Source organism: Cydia fagiglandana, chromosome 12, assembly GCF_963556715.1.
Source record: "Cydia fagiglandana chromosome 12, ilCydFagi1.1, whole genome shotgun sequence".
Taxonomy (NCBI): domain Eukaryota; kingdom Metazoa; phylum Arthropoda; class Insecta; order Lepidoptera; family Tortricidae; genus Cydia; species Cydia fagiglandana.
Genome location: NC_085943.1, coordinates 176,363 through 203,825, shown reverse-complemented (window position 1 = coordinate 203,825; position 27,463 = coordinate 176,363). Strand labels below are relative to the sequence as shown.

At 37.0% G+C, this 27,463-nt stretch overlaps 1 protein-coding gene across 1 annotated transcript in view; it reads left to right on the top strand.

The window, feature by feature from the left end:
* Positions 1 to 282: 282 nt before the first annotated feature.
* LOC134669325 (hemicentin-2-like) overlaps positions 283 to 27,463 on the top strand; it is a 199,854-nt gene continuing 172,673 nt past the window's right edge. The window contains exon 1 of the mRNA XM_063526835.1: positions 283 to 695. The gene's annotated coding sequence lies outside the window, so the exon portion shown is untranslated. The remainder of the gene's footprint in view (positions 696 to 27,463) is intronic.

The window sequence follows — 27,463 nt, the reverse complement described above, 5'->3', positions numbered from 1 at the left end:
TTCGCGAAGAGTCCCGCCAGATACTCCTGGCTACAACCTGCTAGCCCGCACGCAATCAATTGCGCTTTTAAATCTCCTGCACATTTGTATTTTCGATTCCGCAGTTCGGACGTTAAACGACAATTCCGTCTGCAAATCGGAGATTCAAAATTGAATTTCAATGTCACAACAGCAGATATAAAAATCATCGGAGCCTCCGCCGATCGTTTGGCAGCGCAGTACGCAGGCGCGGGCGGGGTGCGGCGCGCGGGTGCCGGGGGGCGGGGGTTGCGCGCGCTGGCGCGGCCGCGTCAGTAGCCCGGCTCGCGTGCGCGGGACGGTCGTGTGTTGCCATGCCAGCCCCCCGCGCCCCGCAGCCCCGCGATCGAGTGTAGTGTCGCTAGTGACCCAGTGGTGGTGGCTTATGTGGAGGAGCGGGAGCACACGAGCGCTCTGAACGCGTAAGTGTCGCGTAAACAAACCCGCAACTTCGCTAGAGATGTTCCAAAGTTTGCGAAACTTCACCTTTCAAACTTTAACTATTACCCCCTGAACCCTCAAACTCGCGCGATTTCAATTTTGCGCAGTGACAGAAACTTAGCTGACGGATGTGGCCGAATTGACTGCGTGAATACGAAGGATGTGAAGTGATAATGAGGTAGTTTCCCCGGCGGCGTATCTGCGATCAGCGGATCAAAGGCGCGATACCATCGCAGGTAACCCCGCTCTGAATAAATTTCCTCGACTTTTCTTTGAATGGAACTTGGGCTGGACGGTGAACTTCCTAAAGTTCCTTATTTAAATATTCATAAAAGCTTGCAGTAGCCTGAATAAAAGTGGGTGTTATCGCGGGAATTTGCATTCTCGCCGGCGGCATTAATTAAGGCGCGCAAGTGTGTCAAGAGGTGTTACACGGCATTAGCGGCCGCAGATAGCCTGAATAAAACATTCAATCTCCTCGGAACACTCTCTTTGATTAACCCCGTAAGCCTAATTACTTACCCTCCTACATACCGCACTCGCATTGAAATGATCGACGTCCTTAAGCCTTAAGTAAAGGGTGGCGGACTTAAGGGAAAACAATGGCTCTTGAGGAAAATTCTTTGAAGAAAATTTAATTTATTAAAACTTCTGAAAACGCAAATCCGGTGCTGCCTACTCTTAAGAAAGAATATGGATAGGTACTTACCTAACCTACTCAATCTCTTTTGGAAAATACGGACTGAAACTCATTTACAAACTAAGCTTTAAAACTAAAACTGAAGTCAATCTCAAGTCAAATAGCAATCGCTACTTCACGAAAGTACTGTTCAAACACTGAAAGCGCTGGTACTCAGTCACTTTATGAATGGGAAAGTATAAGAAGCCTTCAGCAATACACGAAGCTCTTCTAGTGGTAGTGCGCCTTGTAACGGCCACTCCGAGGCTGAGCAAAGCGCAACCTCTTTAATCCGATAGCGAAACTGAATAGCCGGCCAAGAAATAGTTCCAACCTTATTGCAGCCGGGCATTCAGCGCTAGAATCGCTTTACCGAGGGTTGAATGGGATTAGCCCTTCCAAGCCCAGCGATAAACTAATATGCGGACTCGAATTGGCTTCGAATAACCCCACATATAGCGCGAGTCCGTCAACGGGTAAATAGCTTCCAGGTTCCTTGGGACCTCAACAATTTAACCTTCTATTAATTTCACCCGGTCGTAGATATATTTCACAGCATCGTTTGTACATAGCTATACATATTCCGAGCTAAATCGGTAAAAGATACGCATCAGACGATGACATCGTTTCTTTGTAAGTTCCGCTTGAATCCACTTTGGATGAGTGAATAAAATTTCATCGAGATAAGTGCCGTCTTTGTCCGGGCGTTATCGCCGCAGCCGTGTAAAGCCGGCGATGCGGATCGCTCCCTCGGGGCCTGATAAGCCCGTTCTATAAACCTTCACTATTCCTTGATGTGATTTAACGTTACACTAAAAGCCACAAAGTTATGGCTATTGTGGACCGTATCTTGGTCATTTCAGATGCTGACCTACATCCCCTATATCTAATACGTACGCGAAGCTCGCAGTCGAAATTCATTTCTCCTGGAAGGACCCATCAATTAAATTATCGAGCGTCTCGCGAGCCTATTGTGGACGGAAGAATATTCGATTAAAATTATTAAATAATTGTCGAGGGCTGTCGCCTAACAAAGCGTTGAATTATTCACCGGAACAAATTAGATCCCCGTCAACACAACTGTAACTCCCACGTTTCCCGAAAGGGCCTATGATCTTGGCCGCTCGAACGCCCCAACTCCTTTGTGGGTGACAGAGCTCCGGCGCTAGTTAAATGGCTCGGCTATGCGGACACGAAATTGTATCAGAGGGATTAGATTACGATTTGAGTCGGGCTAAAATGGATGGCGACCGTGGTGACTGCTATTTGTATTTATGCTCCAGAAACTACTACTTTTCAAGACAAACTGCGAAATCATGACATTAAACATGAAAAGTGAGAAGTTCAGAGACGACGTGTAAAAGGTTATTCTAAGGTTGTTAATTAATATTTACCGAGCCGTAAGCCAGCTTTCACGGTGTTACCGTTTCATAATACAAAGTGAAATATTTGATCCCCTAATCCTAAAGAGGGTGCTCGAGTGTCCTCCCACACAAATATATATATATATATATTTATACAGCCAAACGGACTAAGTCCCTCGCAAAATATTACGCGGAGCAATATTGCTCTTTTGGTGAATTTCGTAATCAAATCGTGCGCTCGACGCGGACTCGGGCTTTTAGCTCAAAAAGGAGGTTCAAATGAATCTGTAGGTTTGAAGAAATTAATCTATGTTTCCGGGCGCCATTTTGTCGAATAGTACCTACTCTCTTAATGTCGGTCGCTATCAAGCGGGTCGCCGGAGGTTTATTGTTCTAATAGGTCGTCGGGTTACAATAATATCTCCGAACAGTTGTAATGAGCGGCCATTAGTTGCGGAGCGATGCTTATCCGCGCGTCAACTCGCTTAATAGTTTCAAATGAAGTCGCGGCCCGAACATACCGCAGTGGGTGACCCCGCGATACGATCTCTTGTCAATAGCCCGACTCATTTGTTCAAATCGCTTTTCGATTCTTTTAATTACACGTTCATGACATATAGCCGTGTTTGTGAAACACCTGTCATGTCCCAGTATTACTTATGTACTGATTGAAAATTAATGGGTGCTGATTCGATCGCGGCTATTTTTACGATTGTGGATAAATCACGAGAAACCCTTTGAGCCGACCCTTCTCGCTGTCAGGCTCCGACAACTCCACAATTTAACAGGAATTTTATAGAGGGACATTTCTTTTGTGAACTCCATTGAATTGGGCACGGGGTTTCTGTAAGTTTTTGCTATTTTCGCGCGGCAGCGACATTTTGTGTACACATTTTTATAGCGCCTATAATATGAGATTACATTGGGACGCGGGAAAAGTTAACGAGTTCGCTGTAAGTGTAGACTTTGTAGGTGTGATCCGGCATCTAGTCGCTGCGAAGGGGGTGTTAGGGGATGAGCTCCACCGATTCGATCCTAGAGAGAGCCGAGCATCGTGCTCAAATCCGTAGACACGACAAGACACGCAACACGGTAACCCGACTAAACGTACACTCGACAACACGTTTCACTAGCTTGGCTGGGACAAGTTGTATTTTCTCGCTTGTCTCTGTGTCCCTAAACATTATCCCTTTCCATAAAGAAGGTTAGAAGTAGGTACCACATTTTCTTTTAAAGGGGTCTGTGTTATTTAAACGATGTCATCTACATAAATGTCAAGCAATTAGAACCGTTTTGAAATGCAAATGTTAGCGAACGACATCGACTGTCCGGCAAAATTAAACTGAAGCATCCCATTCAATAAAGGACAAACTGCCCGCTCGATGCCAAATGCAAATCTGCGGGCATAAAAGCGGGCTAGATTTTGTACTAGTACTAAACTACTATTTGAGGGTCTATATAATTCTCCATCAACTCCGTTAATTGGATTCCTGATTGGTATAACTTTATTAACGTAGCGAGGCTTTTTATTGGTAGCGTGGTTCGATTAAGGCGATCCCGGGCCATGATTAGCTCGTTCCTCACCCAAATGAAAACGGCCGTAATAGGGCGCGGTGTGCCCCGCCGAAATTAGAATCGTGTCTTATGAATTCCTTGAAAAATTATCTTCCTTGTCTGAGATATTGCGAATTTTCATTCATCACGGCGTCAGAAATATCACGTTTTGTTTTGAAGGGGCGAGGTTATCGCGTTAACAATAATGTCCGCGCGTAATAACCCGTAATTACGGCGGTATCGTCGCATCGACAAATTGGAACACGGTTTAATTTCACGGGGTGAGTTTGTTGAGAGCGCTGAAGGCTGACAAACGAGGCGCTTGCGCCACTGTCTGCGGAAAGAAAACAATTTTCCTCTCTTTACGTTTCCGCCCCACATATTCTTGCTCGCGTATTGTAAGACTCATAGTAATATCGCCGCGGCACGTCGATATCAGATAGTGAATCATGTTCATGATAACATGGCATTTTCGCGACTCCCTTTATCACCGTCGAAGGCCTGGCATCTCTACGATATATTTGCAAGCACCCGTCAGTAAGCGTGGGGGACTTTCGGAATAAAATTCTCATTGTCGTCACGAACTCTTCAGAAGGGGCGCGGTGACAGTTTTGAGGAAAACCTATGGTGCGGCGTGCGATTATAATATAACGATCTTCAAACTCCAGATGTGCTGTTTAACTATAGTAGTACCTATTCAAATATTTTCCGGGACAGTAAAATTCCTCATTGGCAGCAGGTTTTTAAATATCAAGGATTAAAGCAAATGTAAGTGCTAAACAAAAAAGGGAAAACACCTAAAATAAATTTTAAGAACTTGCGAGCCTTTATGCTCTGATTACAGATATGAAGTTCAGGCTACGAATTTTCTCTTATAATCCTCCAAGGATTTTTTCTTAGGTTTCTTCTTCTAGTAATTGGTTTTCCGTGACATTCAATATTTATTTAATATTTAGTGCTAATTAGGCTAAATTATTGATTTATTCATTATTTATTTTAAGTGCTGCTAGTGAATATTTTCTACTTCGTTTTGCTAGTCAGAAAATCAGAATGGTAACCAAAAATAAAACTGTCTTTTTGTGGAAGTCACTCTGTACTTTAAAATGAGTGCACGAGTTGCAGTCGCCGCGAGCACTCGAGCCTGAGGAAGGACCCCCGACGGGCCCGAAACATGTCGCCAATAGCGACTAACAATTCAAGTGAGTGAAACCGTTATCGTATAAACATTTTAAAATGTCCCACGAAAGTTTAATATCGATCACTCCGGACTTCTGCTCATTTTGGACTCTTCATGCACCAATTTCGTCCTATGGATAGGTGTGAATTAATACAATTTTAGGTAATTACGATGCTAAGATAAACAATGTTCAATAGTAGGTTTAGAGCTTTGATGTTGTTCAAATGATGCTTTGATATCTTCAAGCGTGCATTCAATATTCAATGGCGGTGTTCCACCGAGCACATGATTCGATACCGAGTACGGTCCGGCTCGACTCACGTGAGCACGACGTTTCCTAATTGAATCCCAAGTAACAATGCAAATGGGAAAAGCTAATAAGAGTACGAAGCATCCATTTTGTGGCTGAAACGCTGTAATGGTGGAGCCATTACGCTGGAGATAGTAATGCAGTTTTTGATGGAACGCGAAGCGAATGTAAGAGTGTATAATAACCTATTTTGTTGTTCATAGCTGTATTTCACTTGGTAAAATTCTGTGAGATGTATTAGTTATATAATTAAAAAAACTAAAAGAATTTACTTGTTAAGTAGACTGTAGCTAAAAGGTTCTCAATACATACCTAATCTTTGTTTTTATAACGTAGGATACATAAAGCTTTTAGATATAAGAATTTTCTTTATAAATAAGCTTTCTTTTAAAACGTAACTAGGATTCGGATGAATACGTCGGAGCTCAAAGCGAGAGTCGTCCGCGACAGAATTTCATTTGTCGATGTCAAAAGACGCGGGAGGACTACCGATATCCAGGGTCCCGTTGAAAACTGTTATTACCTCTTAAAATTTCTTTCATATTTTTTAAACATTTTCTAATTACTACCCACTGATCAAAAAGAGTACCTTGGGGAACACCTCATTTTAGTTCAGATAATGATCTGGTTTAGTTGGTACTCTAATAAGTATTAATTAAGTTATTTGTTAAAATAATTGAGCTAATTTTCTGGCACATTATTAAGACAATACTGACAATTATAGTTTTGCTACCCTGTCCAAACCCATAGAAAAGTCAAAAGAAATACCAAATTCGTCACTTTTGATCAAAGCCGAAAAAAGGTTAAAAAGGTAATTTCCGAAAAAAGGTTAAAAAAGTAATTTAGCACACGAACTTTGCACGAACGAACCCAAAATAACATTTTTTTTTACAACATAACTTAAGATACACTTCAGCGCGTCGCAAAGTTTTGTCCTTGCGGAACCCAGGGGCGTAGTTGCCTAACTTCGTGGGATATTCTCGTTTGACACTTCCTGGAGTGTCGTTCCGATCACTTTTCGAGTCAAAAACTTAGACAAAATAGTATACCGAGACTCTGTAATTACTCGTGTTTCTTGATGATCGAGGTCATATTTCATCGGTTATACTAGGTACCTATGTAGAATGTGCCTATTATGCACGCAAAATGTAGAATTTTCTCCGTCAAGACATAACGACTTCCATTAATTTATTTATATATAACCATTTTTCATAAAATTACAAATATTAGTTCATTCATTCATTATGACGCATTTAGCTAAAGTGATTTCGGAATGAATTATTGAAGTGAAAACTTCTTTAACGGCGCTGTGCACTTTTTGTGAAAAATGTTAAACACGCGAGAGCGTAAGACGTAAGACGCTTCGTAAGACGGACACGGTCGTGACCTGATAGAAAAACTGTTACAAAGTCATTGAGTTTTCACTTCTGCTGGCACTCCTGGAGTGCAAACCGTTGTTTTTTTTTATATGCGTCTGACTTTAACTTCCCTGCAATAAGACAAAGTAGTATTTTAGAGGCATATTATGTGATGTGATGTTGTCCACAGATTCTGTTTATTTCAATTTCTTTTAATTAATTTATCTGTGTATATAACAGGAGCAAAAAATAAACTGCAGGCTCCACTCCACAAAATATATAACAATTTAAAAATTATGAAGTCATTAGACTTCCTATTTTACTTACAAATTAAATATTACCTTCAATGTATGCCGTATCAGTGTAATTGACGTTGTATATCACGCTTTAAACATAAAAAAATCTCATCATCATAATAGAATAAACTTTAAAGTGTTCTAAAACTAAAAATACTAGCTAATTTTAAAAGTGCTGAACAAATGTTGGTAAATTTAAGCAGTGCAGCCTACAGTTTTTTTTTTTCTCGTGTACACCCATACCCAGTATATTTATTTTGCGGTTTCACACGTTCACCTCAATATTTACTTCCTAAACGTAATCAATCTTGTCTTCCGAAATGACTCCCAAAACGTAGCCTCAGCTCGTGTTTACGATTTCACTAAGTGACACGACACGTTCACTGGCACGAGCTACAGAGTTATTTATTAACAAGATCGAAAAATCGAAAAATGATAATTTCATGAAACGTAGTTACCATGTCGATTTCTTAATATTGATTATTCGATGTTTATTATTAATGATGAATTCCACACAAATGTATTTTATAACAAGTCACAATCATTACTTCTTCACATTTTCGTTTCTTCCTATTCGTGATTCTACACAATTTGAGTTCCAAGCAGCTACAAACAGTGATGGCATAAACATGAAATAAACTCTGAATATTTATATTCATTAATAATTATCGACTTATCGACGATATTTTTATCTACTTATTTTTATTTACTTAGATTATTTTTAATCAGAGAAACAGAAATTGATAAAAAAGTTCATGAGCAGAAGTTAAATAAATTTTCTTTCCATCCGACATTCGTAGGTTATATTCCGATTAAATGTGTACGCCCGCCTCTGATCTAGGTCGTGGTTTTACTTTTTTCGCTTTGAATAATGTGTTTGGGCGCTCGTAGGTTCTTTAGGGAATACCTTTTTTAGGACAAGCGTATTGTTCTAGATTTGTGTAGGTTCGAATTATTCATGACATGTTTTTTGTCAATGCACCCTTCTCTTAGAATATTACCTGTATGTTTTTTTTAGTAATTTGATATCTTGTTTCAGATGGTATAGTATTTAAATAATTTTATATGAAATACTGAGAACGCAATTTAATACAAAGACAAAGTAATAATCATTTTATCTGGTTCTTTCTTGACTTCTCCACCAACTTCTTTTTGACTAAAATACCGTTAAAGTTTTGTTACTTAATATTTGAATACAAAACGTCATTTTTCCAAAAGACAAAGAATTTATTTAAAAAAATAAATCGTCTTTGTGTTTGGTTTTCATATCAATCTCTTTCATTGGACTATTCACCACCAACACAGCGGTCAAAGTTGCCATAATCACCCCGACGTGCCACATTGACCCCGTTGTATTCATTCTGGGGAATATGCTCGTTCGAATGCTATTCATAAGTTTCCGTGAAATGCCTTTAGAAATGTTATACCTTTTGAATACCGCTTCTTGTTAATTTTGTTTATGAAATGCGATTTCCATATATGAAAACCGCACTTTACTTTTATAATAAAACGTTATTTATTTTCCTCAAATTTTGGCGTTTAAAAGAGCCTATTCTAACATTAAAAGTGTTTATTTATAATGTCATACAAAGAATGACTCACGCTACACCGGGGCCGGGGCCAGCTTGAGCCGTTCTTAAATCGTGGCCATGCAATTAAATATTATACATTTGTATAATAATATTGAAGTCAGCGTTACAACTGCAGTAGTGCAGATTTTCAACACTCATCTACAAAGAAAATGTTGTATAGTCACCTGCAATAACATGTTACTCTTCGAAGGCTGCAAAAATAAGCGACACGCTCTTATGGATCTACAAATAAGATCGTGTCAAATATTTTTGGCGGCCTTCGTTGTGTAACATATTATTATATGTACAGGTACTGTATTTATCAAATAAATGTACACCATTCTGTATTGTAACTTTCTTCCAAGGATCATTTTAGCAATGTTTGCAGAGATTCAGAAAAGAATACCTCTATTTATTTACCCCAATTACGCGTCTGCAAAGAGCCTTGACTTAATGCAAATTCCTCCAAGGCATGCCGGCACCGGAGGCAGTCAAAACCCAGAACGTACTAATGGAGTATCAGATTCCTGCATTCTTAGTACTTTCTTCCCTTGGCTGCCGCTGTAACTGATGAGAAAATCTAAAGTAAACAAGTAGCGCGGAAAATTCCTCGAAACGCTAAGCGGAACGTGCAATTGCAGCGTCAACATGACCTGATATCTTCATCCTTACCCCTCTCGTAATAGAGTTCTCATTACAAAAGCTTATGTAACGATTGGAAATGAAGACTTATAGCTGCTGTAATTGCGCTTTAAGACATGTTCGATTTTATAAAGTTGTTAGTGTAGCTTTTGCCTTTGTTGAGCTTACGTAAGCAGTTTGTGTATATTCTATATTGTTCTCGACTCGTCTAGTTGACTGAACAATGAAATGTGAAACTGTTTACCAATAATAACATTGTTGCTGGGTAGTAAGTTGTTTTCGTGTACATTTCTAAATGAGTTAGTGCCCAATATAGGTATTTGATATATTCAATAACTACTTTCTATATAAATTGGACTCGCTATACTTTCTTTGTTTAACAATTTTTAGCAACTACCTAATACTCCAGACATAGATATTGTGTTAAATTCGTTAGTGTTCATGCCAAGTTTCATGTCATTTAACCCTGTCATTTTAAAATGAGAGGGTAACTTCGATTGTAAGGGAGCGGCTTTTTGGCGACGGGCTCGTAAGACTCCTAAGTTATCATAAAAAATGGTCTATTTACTAATAAAATAAACTACAAATCTTTTCCAAACATTTTCCCTGCCTCTATTACTTGTGAAGTGTATTTTATTATGTTCAAAAAGACAGACAGCGGGCGAAAATCGAGGCTAACTTGTGCCCCAGGGAGCTCTCGGGCCGAGTTAGTTCGTAACGCTCTGTCAACAAATCATAAAGATGGCGGGAGTTGAATATTGTAGGCTTTGGACCAACTAATGTTAAATTCAAAGCTTAAGGCAAGTGCAGTGTTCAGACTTTAGAATTTGTTAAAGTTATGACAAGAGCGATATATAATACAGCATGCTTATAATAATCACACAAATGTGTATCAAGAGCGAAACTAACTGCCATCAAACTATTTATTTTGCAGTTTGGCAATACTGTTTCAATCTTACACCTACACATACATAGTGCTTAATTGTTTTCCATCGATTTTTTTCGGAAACGTTCGTATTTGTCATGCTATAGTTCGTTTTTTTTAGCATTAGAAAGAACTCCGCAGAAGCAAGCGTGCAGTTTTTATCAGGCTTGTTAATTGTTAATAATTATTGAATTATCTAATGTAGCATGGTCAATACATATAATTTACTTCAAATTGTTACCGCTAAAAGTGCCAGATTTAGAACCACAAGCGAACTTCTGCGAAGTTCTTTCTACTGCTAAAAAAAACGGACTATAGTTCAGTCAATGTCCTTTTTGTACCAAGACTGACTTATGTAGATAAATATAAATACGTACTTATGTTCCATAACTCAGGAACCAATATTCGTGATAAACACAGAAATGAATTCCCTTAACAGGATTCGAATTTGGGACCTCCTGCTAAAGAGGATTAGGATTAGACTAAGAGTAAAATGTCACCACTCGTAGTACATTTCGCGCGCACCAATAAGCGCAATACGAGCGATCATATCGTGCCTATCTTATAAATCAAAACCTGAATACGTCCTTGCCAATGTTATTAAAAAAATCAAAGTTTATTGCTTTAACACTTTGCTCGCAGTATTATAAGCTACTTAAATAATGTTTTTTGCACATTAATGTTTTTAAAATTGTAATATTCCAACGTAGAAGTGTGCAGTTAATGAAAGTTAATGAAGACTGACTCGAAACGCGATTAACGCATTCATTGCTATGTTTAAACCAAGTCAAAGGATATAAAGAATCAGAAAATATACGTGAGAAGGATTTTTTTTTACAAAAAGGTGTGCAGTCTGGCACAACCACGTTGCTTGTCTTGTTAGTTGAAGCCGTAAAATGAGGTATAACATTTATTTTGCGTGTGGTTTTGCATATCCCTCGAGAATATTTCCTGAGTGCGTGGCTTATGTGTCTTGAACATAAACACTCTCTATGCAAAGTCGTATCGATCCTGGGTCCCCTGTTCCAAGAAATAAGGAAGCCAGCTAATATAATTTTGGGTTTATATTAAAGGTAAAGAATAACAAATATCTTTCTTCAAGCTCTCTTTGCTAATATATTTTTAATGCCGTCTTTGAGTATTTTTTTATTCGTCTTTCCATCACAAAATAAACAAGTTATGAAGCCTGATTTTGTTATTTTATCTTTATAGGTATGTTAAAACTTCTACCTTTTATAAGTTATATGATAAAAGTCTTAGAAAAATATACCCAAATCGTTTACTTTTGTAATGATGTGAACATTGACCGAGAATGTACCAATTTTCCTGAACTTTCCATTTTCCTCAGTAAGAACACTTTGAAGGTATAGATATACCTACTAACTCTTGCCCGCAACTTTGCTTGCTGTCAGCGTGGAATCATGACGATGATTAATTAAAACTATCATATGTCTTTTGACTTCAGAGCTCGAGCTTCGAACTATCTCTATACCAAGTTTATCTTAAACGATTCAACGGTTAAGCGTGAAGAAGTAACAGACAAACAAACATCATTGTCATATTAGGATGTGTACTTACCTATAGATACATTGAATTCCAATTTTTCTGAAACGGAACAGTCATAGAGCGGGACGTACAAAGCAATATTTTCGTTTGTCGCGTGACGAGGGTAAGATGATCAAACGGACAGATGTTTCTTGAGAGACAATCTGACAGCAGAGGTCGACTATGAACCAAAGATTATTTATTTTGATTCTCGAACAAATCGAAAACAAGTATTTTTTTTCAAGATTATGTCATTTGAATCTTTATTCAAAATGTTGTTCGTTTTCTTGAATAAATAACCGACAGGCCTACATAGGCCTTTTGAATAATCAACCACTTTTGAATAATCTTACAATTTTTATACGATACGATTTATAAAATAAACAGCGGTACAAAAACATTTTTAAAACGATTTTACAATTAGCGAAGAATCGATAGCAAAAAAATGGTTGTCTGATGTAAAGTCGGTTTACGGACGATAATATTGCGTGATACCTAACGCCATAAGAAAACATTACTATATTACCATTACGTTACGTAACGTTGCCACGGAGATCTGTCCACAACGTTACCATGGAGATCTGTCCACAACGTGACACTTTTTCGTGCATGCTACCGGTGTTCATCGATTTATAAGACGTTATCACGTCAAAAAGTCAAGACGCAAGCTCAAAGAACAAATCAAAGTCAATAAAACAAAGTCCTCAAGATGTAGCAATCGACATAATCAGCTACAAATGAGGCGTCTCCGTGGGTGACTGTAACAGCGGCGCGACACGGGAAGCGCCGCGGTTATACCGCGACACAGCCCACGGGTTGTCACGGGGCAAACTGACAGATCTATTAATACTAATGACTGTACTTTATGTGGGTGAAGAAATCTGAGGTAAAATTAGAACTTTTATGGAAGTGTCTCCGATAGTTACAGTCGCTGAAGCAAATGTTTAACTAGATGTTACCGTGTAACTTAAATAACAAGAAGTAGGTAAAGTAAATGAACAGCTAATTCAAGTCGATGAAAATAATATGTGCACATTACATGTGTTGCTTACTCTAGGGACTAGGTTTAAGGGTACCTACTCAATTACTTTTGATGTATTGCTTGCAATTAATGTTACGTCATATTATATATGTGGCGTAAAAATGGGCGTAAAGTGACGGCGTTATTCATTAATATTTCACAAACCTTATTAATTTAGTGATTATTGTTTGTGTCCTATCTGTAACTTTATTTATGTTTGTTAGTAAGAGCTCAAACCGAAATAACTTAAATAGGTTTGTCAAGAGTATTACTAACGTCTTTTAAATTTTGTCACTATCTAACAAAGACAATAAAGTCAAGAATGGTAAATACGGGCAAATGGTAATCAACGACATTTATAATTAGCAGATGCTTATGAACAACGCTAAGTTATTAAACGTATTACTTAACCTGAAACTGACCTCACAGTTAATTTCAAAACAAACGTTTATCCTCGGCTGCAATAATCACAGTACTTAATTATAATCAATTTATTTTGATAAAGCGGAGCTCCCGCTAAGACGCTTAACGCCCCAAATCCGACGGCGGCCATTAAAAATGCGTAAAAAGCGGAAAAGCCTTAAGAATGTTTACACTGACTTATCCTTATTATCTTAAAGCGAGTATTTGCGAAGACCTTAAACTTTCCGAGTACCTATTGTTCCTTGCGCAATTCCTCGATTGCGGTTGGAAATATTTGTTAGTAAGTTAAGCTTGTAGAGCTGCTAAAAGTTTGGTAATACAAATTAGACTGGACTTACGCAGTAGGCACGTGATCTTTGGTAACGAAGTTTTGGCCAACATTTTTTCTGCGGATAATATTAGAATAGGTTTTGGAGTATTTCTTTGCGAATGATGACTGTTTTTGTTTTATTTTATTTATGACAGTAATATTTATCTCCCCTATCTTTTAAGGGCAATACTATGTTTATGTTCATACTTATACATAATTTTAATCGTATTACATACCTACATTACTTACATTTGTTACATTTCTTATCCGCTACCTAAAGGTTGAACAATATCGATTTTTAGCGATAATACCGCCTGTTGTTTAGGTACAATAGGTACCTCTACTTCTGTTGCTGTTTTCGTTCTGTATTGTTTTTAGGGTTCCATACCCAAACGGGACCCTATTACTAAGACTTCGCTGTCCGTCCGTCCGTCCGTCTGTCCGTCCGTCTGTCTGTCACCAGGCTGTATCTCACGAACCGTGATAGCTGGACAGTTGAAATTTTCACAGATGATGTATTTCTGTTGCCGCTATAACAACAAATACTAAAAACAGAATAAAATAAAGATTTAAGTGGGGCAAGCAAACGTGATTTTTTACCAAAGTTAAGCAACGTCGGGCGTGGTCACTGGTCAGTACTTGGATGGGTGACCGTTTTCTTTTTGCATTTTTTCCGTTTTTTTTTTTGCTTTATGGTACGGAACCCTTCGTGCGCGAGTCCGACTCGCACTTGCCCGGTTTTTATTTCGTTGAGGCCGCGGACAGATCGTACGTACTCAACCAGCTTCAGGAACTGCACCAAAACTCCACAATACTAAAGAATACAAACAATGTTTACTAATAGAAGCAGTCCATTATACGTAAATATAACAATGTCGTAACATTGTGAGCCGTAACTTATTCTTTGGCTATACTGTCGCAGCCATTCTACGACCACTGTCGGATGTTTTTATTTTACGACACGACTTTTATTCCAGCCACTAAATCTATCCCGTCTTTACGATACAGGCTTACGTAAGAGAATTTCGCGAAGATCTGAGCAATCAGGAAAGTGGAGCGAGCATAGTTAGGACTAGTTAACACTTTCAGCGCTGAAGGCAAACTAGTTTCGAGACAGCGCCTACAGTGGCCTATTTACAGCGATACACACTCAGATCTTGGCGAGCTCCTGTTTTTATGATCATCTAACACAAGTTGTTCTACTTTGCTTGCATGTACCGGCAGTATGTTGTTAGAAGTAACATAGTGAAGCAGAAAAGTAAGAGGGAACAAGTACTGCTATTCGTTCACGATTACTTTCTCGTTTATACATTACATTGCGCATTGGATGATTTTAGAAGTGGTTTTTAAACCAAAAGACATTCGTGTATTTTGTAAACTGTGAATTGTTTCTACTTAGTTCCGTACTTTGTGTCAGGAGTGTATTGAAATAGGCGACGCAGACTGCAATCCCTAATAATAATGTTACGATATAATCTTAGATTACCTACGTATCTGTGCAATACCTGTCTTAAACTTAGTTACTGTCGACATCACGTCGCTGTCATCCTTGTAGGAGCACAGTTACGAGCGCGAGTGCGTTCTCCCGAACTTTACTTTGAGGATGACTTTGAGACTTGAATTATTAATTTTAAGAGGCGTTACGACAGTAGGGCCAAAGTTACCACATTTGTTTAAAAACTAAAAGTTTCCAACGTTGTATTTAATGCAGGCAAAGAATACTAACGAGGTTTAATTTTATGAACGTACGTGATGTCACAATGTCTTTAATTTCTTTTCTTAAGCTTATACATAGGTAATAATTTTTAGGCTTAACTTCAGGTGGTAATAATCGTGATCTCAGTTATTTTTCCAGTATATTATTGGGTTTTGTAAAATTAATCTTACGTGTGCCGTAAGTTTCATATTTTGTAAAAGTAGCTAAATGCTAACAAATTTCAAACAATACAAAATGGTTTTACTTAAAAGCTTTAGCCTTCTTCAAGAACATCAAAGCAGCTGACAGATTCCAAATGTTAGTACAAGCATGCCTGCTGCGGTAATGATGACGTCTCTCCCTCGTTAGAACTCGAAAGACACCATTTAACTTACTTAAGCGCCGCAGTCTTGGCCGCCTCTTTCGCAATGTCTCTAGTGCTGCGGTGCCGTGCCAAAACCTCTGAAATGTTTGTACACTCACCAAATAAATTTGATATTCTTGACGTCGAGCTGTGGCGTGAATAAAGTTTTTGTGACTTGATTTTCAAGAAAGCTAGGTTTCGGTTGGAAGCTATAAGTAGGTAGTATATACAATTTGTTCAGTAAATTTAAAGTTATTAGGGAAAACGTTCAGCACAGATGACTTGCTTTCAAGTGCAAGTTGAACCTTGTACAAATTCATTACATGCATGAGCATGTATTTGAAAAGTCCTAGACGTTTCATTGAAAAGAGGTAGAAAAAGCGGTTGTCAGACTTGATTTTCCACTAAATTTAAACCACGATACATCGTTGTAGTTCCAACGTCACTCTGCGGAACCTGCGGCGACAGACTCCCTACAGCTTAAAGGAGCCATCGCTTAACTTACTTAAGTTTACAATCTTGGCGGCACACCTCGCCAGATGGCGCTATCCTGTGACGTCACGCCTGGCGTTACGCCAGCCAGAAACAATGAAACGGAATTTAAAATAAGTGTTTCGCCTGGAATATATCGTGGGTAGTTTTTAGAGAAGCCGAATTTAAATTTTTGGGCCTGAAAATATATTTGGTGGGAAAAAAATTTGCTTCATCTTTATGGCCAAAGTTATTTGGGGTGGAAAATGCGAATCTAATGCTTGGAATATTTATTCTGAATACATTGTAGGGCTAAGTTAACCTTTGAAGAATTTCTTACTTAAAAATCTTAAATTTTATTCTAGAATGCCTCAGCCTGAGAATTCTTAAGTTTAGCTCAACATTTTAGTCGTAGAATAACTTGCTTTGGAGACTATTAGCATTCCTTAATTTGCTTATCCTCTTAACATCCAAATAGTATTTTCTCGTTTTTTGACACTCTTTATTTTTCTTTTACTGTAATTTAGGTACAATTACGGTAATTTAGTTGTTAGAACTCTCCTAAAAAAGGGATGACAAATCACAATGAAGCAAGGTCAACCCACAAAATGATGGAAGAATTTTAAAGAGTAGTTGTAATAAATTCAATTTAATCCAGGCTTTGCTTCAGAGGGTTGGTTACATAAGCTTGTTTAAAAATGTGTTTATTATGACACTACTCATTATTAAAGCAGAAGATGGATTTCTCTGCGGTTGATCTTTCGATAGTTGGCCAGAGTGCGGTTGCTGTCTCACTTTAATTGGGAATCATTTAGTCGCCAACATCGAGTTGAATATTATTAACTCCAAAATGTTTAATTATTCATCATTAATAACAATTTGAAGGTAAATTTCTTATTCTAACTAATTATACTCTATTGTCTATAATGCCTAAGAGAAAATTACGTGAATCTTAGAATAAAACTTACACTAAAAATGATATCTCACAGAGAATTTAAGGCAAAAAACACATTATAAAGTAAGTAAATAAATTTCATTTCAAATTTCATTTCATTTCAGTAATCCTAGGAAATTTAAAAAGTTGGAATACTGAGGCCAAATCATTCAGATTAGTTATTGAGTAAAATGCCTGGCATTAGTGGCACTCAATAATTAGTTTAAATGGGTACGACGCAGGGTCACGAGGAACCAAGCAATCAGCATTCAACGAACATCTCGTAGTATACATTATGTAGACTTCGGCAGGGAAACTTCAGCTCGGCAAGGGTTATTTACTCGCACTTCCCCAGCTTTGTTCCAGCATTAATCTTTTCCAACTATTTTTTGTTAGCGAAGACGCAACTATTGGTGGAAGTAATTACGGTAGTTTAGTAACCGGACGCGAAGCTGCTACTTTAGATCCAGAATGTCGTAAGAAACTAGGTGAAGGAATGTTCGTAAGCCCTTTCGCTTTTGAAAGTGTTTGAGGTGCTGAGTTAGTGGTAGAGCAAAGAGGTGCGGCGAGAGGCGGGGCTACTAAGTTCGAAGTTCACGAAGGAAAGTGTTGCTGTTGGTTTTCGTTGCATTTGCAGAATGTCAAATGGGCTTTTAAAAGCCAACAAAAGGTGTTAGTGCTATTTTAGTAAATTTTGTAAAGAGCGTTTTGATATTTTTATGAGTATTTTTGTATGAGTTTATATTCCGTGATGGTACCATAAAAATAAAAACAATTCTGAATTGATAATGTATAATACCTTATTCAATGAAAACTTTGCTTCGCTTGAAAAGTTTTAAATTTATAAAATAAAGCTTAATTCTTAAGACAAATATAAGATACGCAATTTTCACCAAGTTAAAAGTCATGAATTATGACACCAGCGACGCGAACAAATGTTTCAACGAAAAGCTAAGCAGTGTAAATGATTTTAACACGAAATAGTAATAGAATAAATTAAAATAATTGTACACATCTTAATCAAGCAAATCATTAAATGACTACGAAAATGTACAAGCGGTTCAACAACTTTAGTACATTTATGGGCTAATCTAACTCTAACAAAGCGCCTAAAGCGAAGTTCAGGGCATAAAACCGCACAGCCGAAAACGAAGCATTATTTCCAACTCACCTTGAGTTAAATTAAATTATTCAGACTCCTTTGAGTATTACAAACAATCCCGAAATCCTAAGCATCTAGGCCAAGCTTGTCGAGTTTAATTAATCAACAGCCTCACTTCATTATCCCTGTGGATCTCATTAACATCGATCCGCCGGGAGCGCCCAATCTCAAGTAAGGAAAAGAATCAGGTTGCAGAATCCTTTATATTTGAGATTCCGGTCGCAAGCCCTGCTCGCCTCAAAGAGAGATCAACTCTGAATAGCATAGTTTAAAGTCTACAATCGATTGTTGCAGAATCACATCAAAGCATCTATTCGCGGCGGCGGAAGTCCGCTCCCCACTCAGGGGTGACACATTTGAAACATTTTAAAAAACATATATTAAAGCCGGCGTAATTTTTCCTCGCGTATAAATTCGGATTTAATGTTTTTATGATGCCATAAAAATTAATAACGTACTCTCGCGGTGTCAGGTAATATGAATTTATTCGCCGCGTCGTAAAGTTTGCTTGCTGAATGCCAACTCATTAAGTTTAAAATGGAAACTGTCATAAAACGAACGAATAGTTCCATCTTCTTAACTTGTTGTTTGGAACTTTGCTGGATAAACTCATTTTCTCAAGTTTAAACAGCAATCAGGATTTCTGACTAAGAATTTATATTCTGTTGTTTAATGCAAATTTAAACAGATATTAACAGTTTGAAACTTACTTGCGAACAGGAATGAGGAATGTACTATATCAGGAAATACGAGAAGAAATGTATAACCCTTTACACCCACACCTAAGTTAAATGTCTTGTTTTCGTCTCCAACGTATAAATGGAATTTAAAAAAAAAACATTTTGAGGTGTACACCACACCTAATGCCGCTGTTATTAGTCACATGACTTATAAAAACTAGAGATTCCTTTATTATTTTTCATCCTAAACACATGATATTAATAACATGAACACATTTTTTCAGGTTATTGGTACCATCAACTAAACGAAGTGTGCAAGTAAATATAAATATGTGTAGGATATAATATATCCAGAAACCAACAATAGGCCCCAATATACTTCCTTGGATGACCCTACTTTCAGGACATAAGTAATGCAAGTGCTGACAGGTGACACGGCGCCAGCGATTGTCCATCTATTCATATACACATCCTCTATCCTCTTTGTATCGAATTATATTATGACACTTATATTGATTATGTTGGTTTAGGATAGTGTTACGGGAATTGATAGATGGAAAAGTTGTTCTGTTTTGTCTATTATACCAGGTATCGTAGGTCCTACGAGCTTAACAACACATATAACATCTAACTAAACATTGGCGGACTAATTGAATAGAAAAATTGTGATTAATTTGATTAATAACTACACAATAATTACACTGGACAGAGATTTGTTGAGAAATTGGGGGGAGGAAAAATAATCTAGAAATAGGATTGGGAAATGCCTGCACGGTTCTATTTTGAGATCCAAACTGCCACATGGTAAATTGATATATGTCCAGCTTTGTGACTGACGGGTGATTTAGAAATGGCGGTGTGTTTGAATAACGGACAACGTCGCGTATATGTTGCAGGTTCTATGTTCGGCAATTTTGCATTTTTGGATTGCATTTTATCACTTTGGAAGTTCTTAAAAATAAATAAAAAATATGGCTTGATGGTGAGTAACCGGCTTGAATGGCAAGATGCGTTCGGCCCATGTACCCCACCCCATTTTGCAGATATCTCATCATCATCATCATCATCATCTCAGCCATAAGACGTCCACTGCTGAACATAGGCCTCCCCCGCATCCAGCGTCTATCAGATATCAGCAGATATCTAGTACTAAATAATAAATTAGACAAGCCCCTGACAAAAATACACATCAATAAATTAAAATAATTTTTTTACTGTTGATGAACAATTTAACATTTAATTTTAAGTTTCTCCGAAAAATTACCTATTCAGGTTTGCTATTAGCCGCCTAAATAATGATCTGTGAAATATAATTCCCCAGTGAATAATGATAAAGATTATTTCGATAAATGAGTAGCGTCACAAAAGCTGTAATTCAGTATTTTCAAATGATTTATATTTACCTTATTAGTTTGAGCACCACTTTACTAAATTGTGTTCTATTTTAACAGTAACTGTAACGGACTAATCATTTTTGCCGTCACCAGGAAAGCCGCAAATATTCTCAATCTCCAATCAGCTCTGGCGTTGGGTCGTCCGTTAGTTCATTAATCTAGATGCACTGAAATAGTGCATTGTCTGCCGCTGGACTGATTAAAATGGAGCTCTGTTTAAAACTCCAATTCGCTTGATCAGAGTGCTGTGACAATGATGAATCCGTTTTCAGTTTCTTGGAATGGTTTTTGCTAAAGCGTTTGATTTAATTCAAGTTAGATTTGAGATTTTACACAAAAGAAATATTGAAGTGATAAAATTTGAAGGACTTTATTAGCTGCATCGTTGAAATTAACAAATTTTACGTTTAATGCCTAGGTATATTGTGATTTGAATTCTCGTACAAAAATGTATAAGCGAACAGATTTAGATACCTAAGTTGTTTTTTTAAACTACTTGTAATGTACATATTTGCTCTAACTTTCCCTGGTTATTTGTCTATGTTAAATTTACAAAAACTATAATGCAAAATAACAGTTATCATCAGCGTTTCAATTTATCCTCAATTAATTATACCTAGTTATTATTTTTAGGATACCTAATCAATTCAATATACGAATATTAACAACAGCACAAAGCCCTGATACGAGTTCCACATCCTCCATGATTAAGCTAAGTGTAGTATTATGAACGGAATCATTGTGTGGGCACGCGTTCGGCAAGTCACGGCGCATTCAGCGTGTTTTGGTCGGTTAGCGCGCGCCCTGTCACGCGATGAATGGCACTTCCCTCAAGTGACACTTCACAATTTATTAAAATAATATAAGTTCTGTCTAACATAAAAGAGAATAACTTTGTTGTTGAGTCATTTTTGTCCTCTACGAGTTGTATAATAATTTAATCTTCTACATGAGTACCTATATTGTTTTGTCATTTATTTTAGTTTGAAATTCAATATACTTATTAATGACCAGTTAATTAATTCATATTATTGACAACTGAGGACTTGAAGTATATTATCTTGTCGCAATGATTGTGTAACAAGTAACAACTAAGGAATTTAAAATCATAATAACTGAAATTCATGATTATCATATCCTCACTAGCAAGAATGATTAAAACTATCTCGTAGCCGCTGAAAACACTTTGACAAAAGAAGTTGTGCTCATAGATATCACCTTGTGTCGTGTTTAGTTATGACGGCCATACTAAAACTGTTTTAAAGAACAATCTCTCCGTACCGCAGCATCTGCACACAACACGTCGGTGATATTTTACTAAAACTGCAGAATTTAAAGCCGTCATTTCGCAAACTTTCGTCGCATCAGCGCGACTGCTCCAACTTTTAGTAAAATTATGTCCCTCGGCTGCGCTGCGGAAAAAATAATTGCGCCATATTTTACGGAGGGCTGTTATACGGTTCATTACAATAATGGACGAAATAAAGCGAAGCCTTGACGAGCATATGTCTTGTCGGCGCCGTGTTACGCGTTACGTATGGCCGCCATTATACAACCTTCCGCTTTTAGATGGCTAGCGGAAATATCGTGCTTGGCTAATATTCTACATTTACCAAACTTGCCTGATTTATGTTTTACGGTGATGGTTAACATGCGACACGCCTACGCCTTGTAAGTAAGCGGTCACTACACTCTCATGGTAAAACCTTGAGCTTGTGGCGTTTTCGGAAAAAAATATTTGGGTAAAATATCACTGTCCTACGACTTTGGTATACTTTTTTACCATCAAATACTGTTTTAAAGTGTACTACATGTATACAAAAATTGTAAAGTGATTTATTATCTGAGTATTTATGGTAAAAAAACTGATTAAAAGGTACTTTAAAGTAAAGAAAATGTACAAAAACTGAAGAAAGGGAGATGATTTTTGAGTGTCCCATGCACACTTTGCATACTTTGGATCCAAATATTATATATCTGCCTCCTTCTAGGCCCGAACCTGGTTGTTGTGTGATAAGATCGTACCAGCCAAAATCTATTAAAAACCTTATTTTTTAGCACCTAAAGTAAAAATATGCATTAAAGTTTAATTTATTGTTGTCCTTCAATATCGACGTAGTGGAAATTTCCACCAACGTCACGGAGTTTTTACCAACTTAGTAGCAAAAATCTACTAATATCATACGGATTTTTACATGATCGTAACATTATGTTCCTATAATTACCCGGTGTTTAGGTTTTACAAGGCAATTGGGCTCGAAAAAAGCTAGTGTAGGTTGTGCGTCACGATGTGCAGAAATTTGTTTTCCACAACGAACTGAATTAAACTGAAGATAAGGAGTCAATTATTGACTAAATATTTATGAATTACGTTCGATTATTATGTGTTGTATGATATCAAATAATTATAATTAAGAAAATTCTAACGATCAGACCGCTATTTCGCTTTATTAACCAACCGGCATGCCTACGTCACATCCAAAACGTTACGTGATGTATTAGTGGAACAAAAAAACGTGACGTATGGAATGAAAATGAACGGTTTACATGCCGTCAGTTTAAGTTGCCAAAATATAATAGGTAGAGTGATATTAAAAACACACAGATAGATTTATTTCCATAAGGTACCTTTTCGTAAATGTATGGAGCAAATACTGTTATTGTTATGTAAGTTTAAAGTGGCATAAGGGGTTAAATATAGTATTTAGTTGGGGTTTTAGGATTTATTTCATCTGAATGACAGAATTTCTTTCATATGTGCTCAGAAAAATTGATTGTGTGTTACATTAATAATAATTTTATTCTAGCAATATTCTTCTAACTACTCGACCTACTAGTAAAATATTACTTAGCACCAGTGGCGGCTCGACCTAAGAAACGCTGGCAGGCGCAGGTTATGCTTTCGACTGCAGCAGTATTGCAGTACGACAATACTGCTAACTGCAAATGTCAAAAAACTGGGCAGCAACATCTATTTTGATTTTGTAGCAGTAATGCAGTCGGCAGTATTATCGTGCTACAATACTGCTGCAGCCGAAAGCATAATTACTGCAAGAAATTCAAAATCTGTTAAGTTAAACTATAATAATAGGTATTAATTACTAAATTATTTAATTTAGTACAACATTAAGTAGGTATTAAATTAAGTAGCTATTTTCCGCACATGTAAACCCTTCATGTAGTTCCTAAACGCGATATTATGGTCCATAACGTCACTTTGTCCTACTGTGGCTGTGATTGATTTTATTAGAATTTATATTAATTTTTAGGATAATTGATACTGATTTCGATCTCATTTGCAAGAATAATATATGATAATTATTAAAAACAACTTTTTATAATACCTTTACCTTACGTTTATTATAACAAAATGATTGCAAAGCAACAATTAAAACGAAAAATGTGACGTATTGGAAAGACTTCTTTAAATAACTTTATTGTAATACTTAGTATTGCAGTTGTTATTCGTTTTTAGAAAATTAATATTGTTTTGTATTCCAATAAATAAAAACTGGTTCACTTAAAACACTCCGATCTTCACTTAAAACCTGCCTAAAACTTGTAACGTAATGGATCGTCACATTCGCTGTCATTCAGTTTAAAGTGATTTATTAGGAATATAAATAATTTATATAGAAGCAAAGTAACATTTTCATAAAATATATAAATAGTAGATTAAATTCAACCCATTTTTAGTCAAAAAAAAATTTTTTTTGGTGGGTGGAATTCCATTACGTGACGGACTCTAATTCTAAAAACGCCCCTTGTACATATGTAAATGACCTTTGCAAGAGAAGGTTACAGTAAGAAGCAGATCTGTCGGAGGGTGGCCATCGTTTCCGAACCATTTGATCTGAAAGGCCCTGAAACGCTTAAATTCAATTAGATAGAAGAAATTTTAAAGAAGTATTTAACCGATAGTTGACTGCACTGAAAAATTTATACCAATGTGAAATATTAGAAAACGTTATTATCAACTTGAGTAGCACTTTTTGTAATACTGCATAATGAAGAATGACGGATATTTTATTTTTTTCTGAAGCTCTTTTTATTACAATTCATATAATAAAATTCATGTCTCAAGTCATAATTTCATTGTTCTTATGATATTATGAAATTGTATTTTGACAGAGCTGAAGTGCACATTACATTTTGATGATTGTCACACACAAATTGTTATTAAATTATTTATTATATTGTCTCTCACATTTTCATACTTATGTCCAACATATCTCATATGAAACAAATATAACGACATTATATTCTTCTTACATTTAAAGTCAAAATTGTCTGCACTCAAGTCATGAGTTGAGTAGGTACTCGTACCTAATAAAATAACTTTTTTGATAAAATTTAATAATTATTGTTGTTCGAATTGTAGGTAGGGACTTCTTTATCATTTCTTTTAGTATTACATATTTCCGTGGTGCAATTTTCTAATTTCTGCTCCTACATTTTTGAAGTAGGTACCGTGACTGCCTTCTAATATCTTCGTAAAAAACCCAAGGTCACGTTGTCCACAGTGCCCTCAAGACCCTCTCATTTCGCATGCGACAGGCACAACCAAACTATCCTTGAATAAATTACCTACATAAAATTCGTCATGGCCCTAAACTTGCAAAAGAAATTTAATATAGGTATAAATGAGAATTGAGAACCAATTTCTTTCTTAGATATATATTGTATAAAAGTTTGATGGCTCGACATCGCTGCTATTCGAATAGCCATTTTTAGGGTTCCGTACCCAAAGGGTAAAACGGGACCCTATTACTAAGACTTCGCTGTCCGTCCGTCCGTCCGTCTGTCACCAGGCTGTATCTCACGAACCGTGATAGCTAGACAGTTGAAATTTTCACAGATGATGTATTTCTGTTGCCGCTATAACAACAAATACTAAAAACGGAATAAAATAAAGATTTAAATGGGGCTCCCATACAACAAACGTGATTTTTGACCAAAGTTAAGCAACGTCGGGGGTGGTCAGTACTTGGATGGGTGACCGTTTTTTTTTTTGCTTTATATTTGTTTTTTTTTTGCATTATGGTACGGAACCCTTCGTGCGCGAGTCCGACTCGCACTTGCCCGGTTTTTATACCTATATGAATACGCTTTCATTCACTTATTTATTTGAAGGCTGGTGATGTAGATAGGTTCCCTGATCTGACACAGCTGTTTCAGATCAGGGAACGCAGTTAAAAAAGACCACAACAAGATGACCCGACGACGCCTATCGCCCACATAGACTGATATATGAACAATGATGATACACGAGGATATAACGTGAGTGCTGTGTTTCAGCTAAATAAATAACTTCAGAGAAAGTCGTAGGCCTAGCAAACTAGCAGTAAAACAAACTGTTCACATGTAACCTTCCCAGCGCACGTAACCTATAAACAATTCTTTGCCGTTCGTACCGCATTGTTTAGGGTCACGGGGGTGAAGGGGGATGGGGTGTCTTCAGCTTCGGTGAGCACGGATCCTTTTATTATTTAGAGCAAATAATGCGGAACAGTCGGACGGAGAAACATTATCGGTGTAGGGGCAGTGCTAAGTGGGCGAGACCACTCGACGTGAATTCTGTACCTACAGCCAGACATAATAAATGTTAGCGGTTAGCAGGAAAAATGTTTCAACGAAATATATTTGGAAGATATGAAGTTTCCAGTGAAATTATGCGTGGGTACATGATAATATTTATGATTATAAAACGTATGTACCCAATGTCTAAATTCCATGTGCTAGAGCGAGCGTTTGTAATAAATCCATATATTATGTTTACAAGTCTCTGCATAAAGCGTATTCTAAATTCTGAAATCCGGCAGTACTTTAGTCATTGCTTCGATAATAGGAAATAAAATGTCGATAGTGGCCTAGATTAAGAATCAAACCTCGTATCTTTGGCTGGACGCCAAGCCAAGTTATATTGCAAATATTGCAATATCTTTTATACTTAGTTGAAGCTACATTACAATGTCACGTTTGATGTTCGCGTTCGTCTTCATCTTGTATTAATGATGTGCACACGTCGCTTAATCTGGGTTTATCAGCAAGTCAAACGGCGTAACGAGTATTTGCGGTTCATTAGGCTTCAAGCCTTAAGTGGCTGTACTGCACGCTGTTCTCCTTTTACAGTCTTGTCACTGTTGCTTTGTGTATTTTTTCTTCATTGTTTTCATTCGTTTTCATGTCGCGTACATCGATTTCGTTTCATTGTTTCACGATATCTATATGTTTTATTGATTCTTCACAGAGCTATCGATACCCAAATGTTTTTATACGTGTATTTATCTTTCTTTTGATGGCTTACACATTATTAATCTTTTTGCGCGCTTCTTGCCTTTTTATTGATGTTTTTTTTTAATTTTGCAGGTCAGAAGTTATCTTATAACTCTTATAAGGTTTATATAGATTTCATATAGTTGTAGTGCTGATTACATAGTTTTTATGTTGAAAATTACAGTTAAAGCGCAACTGGCCATTAGGCTCATTACAAATATTTAGGACTTATTTACAAATTAAACATCTAATCTTAGTTTAATTTCTTGTTCTGATAATTTTACGGATTTGATCTGTCAAATGTCAATAGTAACCCAGAAATGTCATTAGTGACAGCTGACAGATCAAATCCATAAAAGCTGTTGAAGAAGAAAACAACATCGTGTTTCTGCTTTTTTGCGCCATGACGGCACCTATACCTTAAATTAATACACGCAATTTATCAAAGCTCCAAACCGAATTAATTATTGCAGCAGTTTAACCATCCCAATCCCAATCTCAATCCCAATGTTACTAGAGCAAATCAGTTATTACTATAAATAATTAATTTGAACAACCAATCAATCGTTAACATATCTATCAGAACAAGTAAGCAATTACCAACGGTTCGGAGATTACAGAGGATATACGAGTCGTTGGTCCTACATTCCCTCAGCAGCACAAACGTGGGCACGTCCAGTTTTAACTTGGCCCTCAGATATGTAAGAACTTACGTGTATAGACATCAATTTATACCAGATCTAATAAGCCTTCGATTTGTCCTCTATAAAGCAATCAGAATAATATTGCCGGGGGCGTCAGAGGAAACAATACGATACGGTACGCTGTATTGTGGACTGTGTCAATAATTGC